This window comes from Wyeomyia smithii, chromosome 2 (assembly GCF_029784165.1).
Source record: "Wyeomyia smithii strain HCP4-BCI-WySm-NY-G18 chromosome 2, ASM2978416v1, whole genome shotgun sequence".
Classification (NCBI taxonomy): domain Eukaryota; kingdom Metazoa; phylum Arthropoda; class Insecta; order Diptera; family Culicidae; genus Wyeomyia; species Wyeomyia smithii.
In genome coordinates, this window is record NC_073695.1 from 268,713,601 (window position 1) to 268,723,288 (window position 9,688).

The following is a 9,688-nucleotide window of genomic DNA, read 5'->3' on the forward strand; positions in this document are numbered from 1 at the left end:
CAGCCAAAATCGAAGTTGTTAAATACCTGACAGTGAGATCGGTACGGTATTATAATTTTTGTAGGTATTCGGATCGCGGACGTTTTCCTGAGCTTTTTCCGGTTGGCAAATAATATTTATCAATTCCTGGAAACTCGGAAAATACGAAACGCAGCGTGAGCCAAAAGTACGTGCCCATCGACACCAAAATATAACTGAACACAATTTGACACAGTATGTACTTATAGTCAGTAATGCAAAAAAGTCATGAATCGTACGGTTACATTACCATATGTTAAATTAAATTAAACAGTTGTTTCTTATTGTTACCAAAAATTTTACTTTATTAAGTATTTTGTCTTAAAATAGCTGCCATGAAATTACCGTGAATTTTGAATAGTTTCTATTTTGCCACCCGCGAAGTTTCAACTTTTTTGCCGCGATTTACCAATGTCTCTAGTTTTTACCTCAAAAGGACAATTGCTGTTGAATTTTAAAATCGAGTATCAATCGGGCTATCAACAATGATCGCATCTGTTCTTCTCCGATAGTGGGAACAACGCAGTAGAAAGCTGTTTTACACGGAAAATCAGACGACCGACAAATTTTGATCGCCAGGAATCAGAAAGATTCTGTTGTTGCCAAAACAAGTTACAGCTTCACCAGAGGAGGTGGCCGCCACCATCTGATAATATCGTCGGATAGTTTCGAAAAACAAACGTGCTTGAAAATTGACGTTGAAAGTTTCTTCTTAAATTTACGAGGAAACTTCAAATTTTAGGATTTTTTTCTCTTCACATAAAGATTTCTCAATTACATTGAACATTTTTGGGTCTGTTTTTGCACATAGTATGACCACGCTGTACAAGTTAGAATTTCGGTTTGAACTGCAAAGGCAGTTCAACTCTGGAGTTTTTGTGAATTACAGTATTTGGGATCGTTTGCCACCAGAAACTCAAAAAACGGCCATTCTGCTGTTACTGCTACGATACCGCCGATGCTACCAGCTGCTACTAAGTTCGGACCGTTCTTGTCATCATGCCCTATTAAAATGATTGGTTTGAGCAGAAGCAGGTTCTTATATAGCACAAACAGTGCATTCCTGGAAAACTCGGTATAATATTTTGTCGTCCGTGTTAGGAGAAGCTAGTTTCAAGCGACCAATAAGAGGTTGAAATATGCGTTTAAACGAGGTTTGACAATTTTTAATAATATTATATTTTGTATAATCAAGTAACATTTTTTTGCATTTTGGCGGATGCATAAATGATATTCCAAACTAGCCGACTGAAGAGCATTTGTAATCGGAAATATTTTGCCCTGTTCCATTTTTAGAGTTTCATTTAAAACTCTTATGTAGCGGAACTTCCTGAGAGACGTAGCTCTACGTCAAAAATAAATCTTAATTGCTGTCGGACTTATTTTTCACTCTGAAAAATAAATTTTTGATAACCAACATCAACTATACCAAACATTTAAAATTGTTCAATTTGTTTGTTTAATTTCATACCGGATATGATGCTGATCGTATCTTTGCGCTATCACTGACAGTGCGAACGTGGCATTCTTCTGTTAAACCAGTGGAAAGCTGTTTTTACACTGAAAATTCGACGGCTCATATATTTTGAATACTAATCCAGAACGTTAGTGTATTGTCAAAATGGGGCAACTTTTCATCGGAGGAAATGCCGACTGATGGATCTGCTAATGATGCTACCCGCTACCGCACAAAAGTAGCTTTTTGCTAGAGTAAGTGCCGCCGCACCAGCTGGCCCTGTCGCAAAGGCTGCTGAAACCCGCTACCACCTTCAATAGTTTATGTTAGGGAACATTCATAAATGACGTAGAGCTCGATGGGGGAGGGGAGATTTGCTTTTTTTTACTGATTTGTCTGTTTAAGGGGTTATATACCTTCTTGATCGAGAAAAATGAGGGAAGTTTGAATTTATTTTTAAGTGCCTAGTACCATTTTCATTGTATCAAAGTGGTATTTTTCTGAAAGTACAGTTTATCAACAACAAAAAAATACGTTTGATTTTGAGATATACCAATTATTACTGGAGTAATGGCCGTTTCCCCGAAACACTATTTTTTTGCAGAGGCTTGCGGTGATCCTGATAGAGACTCAGCGGGTCAACCGAAATTAAAAAACTCATATTATTTCATTAGTTTAGAAGTGTGCCGGGTTCTTGAACGATCGCTTTTATGAGTATTTTGTTTTCAGTGCAAAGGGGAACGTTTTTCCCGAAAAATGCACCTTTCTAACTTTCTTCCTATTGCTCAGATCTTTATGAAAATTTGTGAAAATGTTCTCAAGATGTTGTATTTGAAGATAATGCAATAAATTTTTTTTCGGTTTTTTGAAAACCAAAAAGCTATATAACCCCTTAAGGTTTTTTTTTAATACTTTCTTGTCTTTTCTTGTTCATTATTGATATCATGTATGTATTTAAAATAACAATATTAAAATAATAAAATTTGCAAAAAACAATTGTCATGAAAGGGGGTTGTTATAAAGCGTTACTATATAGAGGGGGGTCTGCATTTTTGACCAAAAATTGAAGGGGGAGTAGTCAATAAAACCTAAAAAAAACAACGTCATTTATGCATGCTTCCTTAGCCTTAGTGAGTACCTTTCAAACAGTTTATGATTAAATTGTGTTCTTATACGTTTATTAAAATGATCTTATATATGTATATGAAGTTACATAACGCAGTTGATCTTATTGATATTATTTCCTTCGGTTCTGTGGTACATTCGACTGTAAAATGGTCAAATAAAATTCAATATGTTTTTTTAACTTGGATGATACCCAGAAGCCAGAATCCAACCTCAGTCATCATTTTAAATCCAGTTAACTACTTCTGGTTGCCTGAGTACAACCTAAATTGACCAAATATTGCCTAATATGAGTATATAAGGGAGAACTGTATAAAACGCACCAGTTGGGTAAAATGGCCCATGCTATTAATTCTTTAAAATACTCACACATGTGGCTTTCAATGACGAATTTCTTCGCTCATCTCATATTAACCAAGCTTTCCTACAGTTCTCATATGAAAAAGTGTGTCATAATGACTTGAATACACTAAGGTCGCTTTTTACGCGGATTCTGGAATTTACGCGGTATTTTTTACGCGGCACGTATTCCCGGCGTAAAAAGCGACCTAAGTGTACTTAAAAAACCTAAATTAATCCACCTAGCGGTCAGACCCAGCCTTTCTCATTCAAACTTTTATTAGTAAAAATAGATTTACATGAACGCTTCAATCCCATAAATGTATGTCACTCTTTAGGTTCTAAAACATTGATGTTGTAATCTATACATATAAAAATGCAGTCCGGTCTGTCTGTCTGTCTGTCTGATCCATATAGGCTCGAAAACTACCGAACCGATCGACGTGAAAATTTGTATGAAGGAGTTTTTGGTCCCGATAAAGGTTCCTATGATAGTTTGAGACCCCTCCCTCTTCTGGAAAGGAGGGGTCCAATACAAATGAAACATACATTTCTGCACTACTCAAGAACAAACCAAGCAAATGAAACCGAATTTGGCATGTGGATGTTTTAAAGGGTAATAAATATGTCCATAATGGTTCGACGCCCCTCCCTCTCAAGGAAGCACATGTTTCTGCACAAATTTCTGCACATCTCGTGAACTAATCAACTAAAAGGAACCATATTTGGAAGGTAAATGTTTTTAGTGGCAACAAATATGTTCCATAATCGACCTCAGGCAACATTTTGGATATTGTTTTTGGCACATTTTGCATGTGTAGGATAAGTACAACGATACATCGTGCCCCAGTGCTGAGTCGAGAAAATTTCCAGTTCAAAAAGATCCTCGACATCGCTAACCACAGAGCCACGGGGACTACAAGAAAGATACACAGGAGCTAAATTCGACCACAGATACCATTTTGAATTCTAATATGGCGACTTCCGGCTACGGAAAACCAGCGGCAAACGACCAAATACCACAATATGGGTATTTTCGGAATCGTAATGATGCACTGGAGCCACTGGGACTTCAGACACCATTATGAATTAAAGGATGGCAACTTGTGGTTTCTGGAAAACAGCCAAAAATGGCCGATTTCCGTCTAACATGAGTATCTCCGGATGTAGAATGATACACAGCAGCTGAAATCGAAAATGATCAAATTGCACCCAATATGGGTGTTTTTTCAACCAGAATGACGCTCAGAGGCCAGAAACTATATTAAATACCATTTTGAAATCCAAGATGGCGACTTCCGGTTTGTGAAAAACCGCCTAAAATAACCAAATACCATCCAATATGAGTATCTCTGGAACCAGAATGATGCAATGAGCTAACAATTGACCTCAGGCACCATTTTGAATCGCTAAATGGCAATTTATGGGAAACAGTCGAAAATGACCAAATAATACTCAACATGGATATTTCCGTAATCGAGATGATGCATATAAACCAAACATTGACCCTTGACACCATTTTGAATTTAAAGACGACCACTGTTAGTTTCTGGAAAACAACCAAAATAACTAAATTCCTCCCATTATGATTATTTCCGGTGTTAGATTGATGCCAGAAAATTTGCTGAAAATGACCGAATACCACCCAATATGAATATATTCAGAATAAGGGCGATGTACAGAAGCCAAAAGTCGAGGATGTTGTCATTTCGATAAAACCAATAAAACCGATAAACCGATAAACCAAACGATTTGTCTTTTGACTTTGATCATATCCTATGGCCGATTCGTCGTGCATTTGCAGACTTTGAACACATCGCAAGGAATCAATGACTTTGGAACGTTCAAATAGTACAAAACCACATTTAAATTATGTTGAGGCCACATAAATATATCAATCAAAGCAGGTATAGTTTTAAATAGTCTTTGAATTTTTTTTCTTTCCATAACTTTTGAGCCACATATCAAATTGTTATGAAGTTTGTTATTTGTAAGTTTGAGAGATGACTCGTTCGTATGACACTAGTTATGTTAAAATAAGTCATGTGAAATAATAGACTTTCATTGTGTTATTAACAATTTAATACATAACGGTGGCTTAAGTTCAATTATAATCAAATGAAATGGGAACGTATAGGGCAGCCAAACTTTGAAACCACGTGTTCAATCATAATTCATCAGTTAACCCTTAACTAGCCCGCTCATCTGATAATAATATTAATCAAATCGGTTGTGCAGTTTTTGAGATAATAAAGTTTCGTGATTTTCACATTTTAGTACTTTACAGACGAAGTTACAGTCCGATTACAGTAAAATTCAATAGGGTGTTACGAGGCAGCTAGACTTATTAGTTGACACTAATTTTGTGGAAATCGGGTCAGCCATCTCTGAGAAAAGTGAGTGAGTTCAAGTAGTCTTTGGAATATGTTCCTTTTCATAGCTGGATTTCACATTTTTAAACATAACAGGCAAATCAATAATCCGATTGCAAAACAAATCAATAGGGTCTTATGGGACAACTAGACCTTCCATTTGACACTGATTTTATGAAAATCGGTTCAGCCATCTCTGAGAAACATGAGTGAGATTAAGTAGTTTTCAAAACACGTTTCTTGTCATAACTTTTGAACCACAAGTTCAATCTTTGTGAAATTCAAAAGTTAAGGGTTTTTAAGGTAGCCCGTTCATTTGAAATCAATTTTGTTCAAATCGGTTGTGTAGTTTTTGAGATAATGGTTTTCATGATTTTTACATTTTGAAACATAACCTCTAAACTAAAAATCCGATTACAATGAAATTCAATAGCAACCTATGGCGCATCTAGACCTTTAATTTGCAATTAATTTTATGAAAATCGGTCCAGCCATCTCTGAGTAAAAGTGAGTGAGAATAAAAATCTGCACATACACACACACACACATACACACACACGCACATACAGAAAATGCTCAGCTCGTCGAGCTGAGTCGAGTGATATATGCCATTCGGCCCTTTGGACTACTTTTATACTTTCGGTTTTGCAAGTGATTGCTATACCTTTCTAGGAGAAAGGCAAAATTGTACAATTGGCTGTGGCTCTGTCCAACAAGTAATCATTAATGAATTTTATGTAAGCTTTTACGATAAACTGACTTGAAAATAATACAAAAAACTGTGGTTCCTTTAACTTTCACTTTTTCTTGCAATTTATAATGCAATGAATTTTTCAATTTATTTCACTAACTTTCGTTAATTTTTACCTAACAGTTATCAAAATTTTAATTGGCATTCCGCGTCGAACACTCGACAGAAACGGACGTGCAAAGTGGTCGTTCTATTACAATCCGGTCCGTGTGTACGAATAGCCAAACAAAAGAGTGTATTATTCGCGCTAAAGGCCAACTAGATTGTGAGTTGTGTCGATACGTTCTGTACCCGGCTCGCAACTTTGGCTGTATTGGTGCAAAATACCAGCTGCAGTTTTGATCTGTGCACCGTGGATAGATCTTTTTAATCCAAGCCCATCAGTTGACAGTCGAGTCCGTGTCGCTGTGCTGAGTGATCTCACACCCGGCTCACTGCTGGTGGCTGTATTGGTGCTGCTGTACTGGTGCTGCTGGCTGCTTTGGGTGCAGCTTCGAACGATCGGACAACCACTGCTGGAAGGAAGAAGTAAAGAGGTACGTGTTCTTGTCGGCGCTAGTGCGCTAGTGCGCTACATTTAGCGCAATGGATATAGATCCCTCGCCTCCCGTGCCACCATCCCCGAACCCCCCTGACCCTGACCCTTCTGTTACCCCCTCCCCTGTTCATTCTCCAGTCCCCCCTCGCCCCAGGCTTTACCCGGACGGATCTCAACAGGGCAGCTATACTGTTTATTTTCGTCCAAAGGCAGGAGTGAATTCAAAGCGTTTAAACATACTGCAAATTGCTAAAGACCTGACGAAGGGGTACAAGGCCGTGACCGAAATTTCCAAGGTCCGACCTAACAAGCTCCGTGTCGTGGTCAGTGATCTGGCACAGGCCAATGCTATCGCTTGCTCTGAGCTCTTCACACGCGAGTATCGCGTCTACATACCCGCACGAGACGTGGAGATCGACGGTGTCATAACCGATTCGAGTCTGTCTGTCGAGTGTATCCTAAAAAGCGCAACCGGTTGCTTCAAAAATACCGAAACACAGGCGAAGATTTTGAATTGTAAGCAATTGCGGTCCATGTCTCTCGTCGGCGGTAAAAAAGTTTACACTCCGTCAGACTCGTTTCGCGTTACGTTTGCCGGATCTGCACTCCCTAGCCACGTCTCGATCGACCGGGTTCGTCTGCCTGTGCGATTGTATGTACCCCGTGTTATGAATTGCACCAATTGCAAGCAGTTAGGCCACACAGCCGCCTACTGCTGCAATAAGGCACGATGTAGCAAGTGTGGGGAGACTCATGCGGAAGTTTCTTGCAGTGTTAATGCTGAAAAATGTATTCACTGTGGGGAAAACCAGCATGAGCTCTCCACATGCCCGGTGTACATGCAGCGCAGAGATAAAATCAAGCGGTCACTTAAGGAGCGTTCAAAGCGTTCTTACGCTGAGATGCTGAAGAAGACCGTGACCACTTCTACCATAACATCGAACCCCTTTGATCTGTTGCCCTCTGATGAAACCGATTCTGACGATTCATCAGCGGGAACATCTTATGCCAATCCTGGGGAGTCTAGGAAGAGGAAAAATGTTTCTTCTCCTAAACTTCCCCGTAAAGGTCCTAAGATTTCCCAAAGTGTAATGAAAAGTACGAACAAACCAAACAGTGCTGCGGAAAAACCGAAGCAAACTCCTCCTGGGCTTGCAAATTTAAAGTCCCAGAAGGAGTTCCCAGCACTGCCAGGAACATCTAAAACCCCAGTTGTTCCTTTTGCACATCCAGTTGATGAAACAAACTCTGGATTAGTAAAATTTTCTGACATTGTGGACTGGATTTTTGAAAATTTCAATATACCCGATCCAATTAAAATTTTTCTTACAGCATTCCTCCCAACAGTTAGATCATTTTTGAAGCAGTTGACTGCCCAATGGCCCCTCCTTGCAGCGATTGTATCCTTCGATGCCTAATTCAACTGCGTATATGAAGGATTCTATCTCTGTGTTACAGTGGAATTGTAGAAGTATTTCACCAAAAATTGATTCGTTTAAAGTTTTGATAAATAAAAACAAATGCGATGCATTTTCCCTTTGTGAAACTTGGCTTACTTCAAATATTGATCTCAACTTCCATGATTTTAATATTATTCGCCTTGATCGAGACACCCCATATGGAGGAGTACTTTTAGGGATTAAAAAGTGCTATTCTTTCTATCGTATTAACCTCCCCTCGATTCCAGGCATCGAAGTTGTCGCATGTCAAATGACAATACAAGGTAAAGAGCTTTGTATTGCCTCAATATATATTCCTCCCAGAGCACAGGTTGGGCAACGGCTGCTCTTTGATTTAATAGAACTTCTTCCCTCGCCACGTTTGATTTTGGGAGACTTCAACTCTCATGGCGTGGCTTGGGGTTCCCCATACAATGATAACCGCTCCTCTTTAATCTATAACCTTTGCGATGACTTCGACATGACTATTTTGAACAACGGTGAAATGACACGTATCCCGAAACCTCCAGCGCGCCCAAGCGCTTTGGATCTATCCTTATGTTCGACGTCGCTACGGTTGGATTGCACATGGAAGGTAATCCTTGATCCTCACGGTAGCGACCATTTGCCTATTCTTATTTCAATTAATAACGGGTCAACTCGCATGCGACCAATTGACATTCCGTATGACCTCACACGGAATGTCGATTGGAAGTTATACGAGGAAATGATTTCAAAAGCGGTCGAGTCGATTCAACATCATCCACCACTTGAAGAATACAACCTCCTCGCGGGCTTGATTCTCGACGCCGCGTTGCAAGCCCAAACGAAGAAATATCCCGGCGTAATGATCAAAGAACGGCCTCCCACTCCGTGGTGGGACCAAGAGTGCCCCGATGTCTACACGCAAAGATCCGACGCGTATCTGACTTTCCGGGATACAGACGATGCCGACGACTTTAAACGTTATTCGGAGCTTGATACCAAGTTTAAAAGCTTGACTAAGGCAAAGAAACGCGGATATTGGCGTCGGTTCGTAAACGAGACGTCGAGGGAGACATCAATGAGCACTCTTTGGAACACAGCCCGAAGAATGCGGAATCGCGTAACGGTCAACGAAAGCGAGGAGTCTTCAAGTAGGTGGATATTTGATTTTGCCAGGAAAGTATGTCCGGACTCTGTTCCTGAGCAAAACATTGTTCGCGATGCGTCTCCGGGCCACGACGCGATTGAATCACCTTTTACGATGGCAGAATTTTCAGTTGCCCTCCTGTCCTGTAACAATAACGCGCCTGGGTTAGATAGAATCAAATTCAACTTGTTGAAGAATCTACCCGGCAATGCCAAGAGGCGCTTGTTGAACTTTTTCAATAAGTTCCTGGAGCAAAATATTGTACCGCAGGATTGGAGGCAAGTGAAGGTGATCGCCATCCAAAAACCAGGGAAACCAGCTTCTGATCACAACTCTTATAGGCCGATTGCAATGCTATCCTGTATCCGGAAATTGATGGAAAAAATGATACTCCGTCGTTTAGACCATTGGGTCGAATCAAATGGTCTACTATAAGATACTCAATTTGGCTTCCACCGTGCCAAAGGGACGAATGATTGTCTTACGTTGCTTTCAACAGATATTCAGCTGGCGTATGG